Source organism: Trichechus manatus, unplaced genomic scaffold (assembly GCF_000243295.1).
Source record: "Trichechus manatus latirostris isolate Lorelei unplaced genomic scaffold, TriManLat1.0 scaffold00258, whole genome shotgun sequence".
Classification (NCBI taxonomy): domain Eukaryota; kingdom Metazoa; phylum Chordata; class Mammalia; order Sirenia; family Trichechidae; genus Trichechus; species Trichechus manatus.
Window position 1 is genome coordinate 1,226,316 of NW_004444194.1, and position 1,724 is coordinate 1,228,039.

Genomic DNA, 1,724 nt, shown 5'->3' on the forward strand with positions numbered 1-1,724 from the left:
GTACAGTATTTTAAGTTTATTTAAAATAACAATAATAAACCCATTACATGAATATTTTATTACATTTTCCAAAATAAAACAAAAAAAATTAGTGAGATGAGTGGCATTACTTTACATATTTAAAAATATCTTTAATGTCAGATTTAATAGAACACAGCTGTATTTTCATAGCTGCTTCTGCATGCACTCTGTTGTGATATGTTATTTCTGTTGAAATATATGAAGAGAAGCTGGACTGTATGAAGAAAAATGAGACATTAGGATTGGAGGAAGACTCATTCACAGCCTGGGATATGCAGATGACACAATCTTGCTTGCTGAAATGAAGACGACTTGGAGCACTTACTGATGAAGGTCAAAGACTATACAGCCTTCAGAACGGATTACACCTGAATGTGAAGAGAACAAAAATCCTCACAACTGGACCTATAGAAAACATGATAAAAGGGGAAAAAATTGTAAGGATTTTATTCTACTTGGATCAACAGTCAATGTCCACGGAAGCAGCAGTCAAAAAATCAAATGACGTATTGTATTGGGAAAATTGTCTGCAAAAGACCTCTTTAAAGTTTTAAAAAGCAAAGAGGTCACTTTGTTGGCTAAGGTCCACCGGACCCAAGCCTTAATCTTTTCAGTCACCTCATATGCATACAAAAGCTGGACAATGAAAAGGGAAGACAGAAGAACTGATGCGTTTGAATTGTAGTGTTGGTGAAGAATACTGAATACACTGGACTATTAGAAGAATGAACAAATCAGTCTTAGAAGAAATACAAACTGGATGTTCCTTAGAATTGAGGACGACAAGACTTCGGCTCACTTACTTTGAATACATCATCAGGAAAGACCAATCACTAGAAAAAGAGATCATGCTTGGTGTCATGGATTGAATTATGTCCCCTCAAAAAACGTGTGTATCAATTTGTCTGGGCCACGATTCCCAGTATTGTGTGGTTGTCCTCCATTTTGTGATTGTAATTTTATGTTAAAGAGGATTAGGGTGGGATTGTATAACACGCTTACTAGGGTCACATCCCTGATCCAATGTAAAGGGAGTTTCCCTGGGGTGTGGCCTGCACCATCTTTTATCTTACAAGAGATAAAAGGAAAGGGAAGCAAGCAGAGAGTTGGGGACCTCATACCACCAAGAAAGCAGTGCCGGGAGTAGAGCGCATGCTTTGGACCTGAAGTTCCTATGCTGAGATGTTCCCAGAACAAGGGAAGACTGATGACAAGGACGTTCCTCCAGAGCCGACAGAGAAAGCCTTCCTCTGGGAGCTGACGCCCTGAATTTAGATTTGTAACCTACTAGACTATGAGAGCATAAATTTCTCTGTGTAGAAGCCATCCACTTGTGGTATTTCTGTTATAGCAGTACTAGATGACTAAGACACTTGGTAAAGTAGAGGGTCAGCAAAAAACAAGGGAAACCTCAGTGAGATGGGTTGACAATAGCCATAACAAACATACCAACAATCATGAAGATGGCATAGGATCCAACACCATTTTGTTCTGTTATACATAAGGTCACCATGAGTCAGAGCCAACTCAACGGCAACTAATAACAACATGAATAAAATCTACAGACAATAGTTGGAAAAGAAAGGAGTATTCCAATGGCCTTTTCAGGTAATTCAGGAATTCTTTTTGCTACTACACCAAAACTCAAAAAGTGGTAATTTCTTAGAAGTTAGCTCCAACGAGGAATCTGAAACCATTTCAAC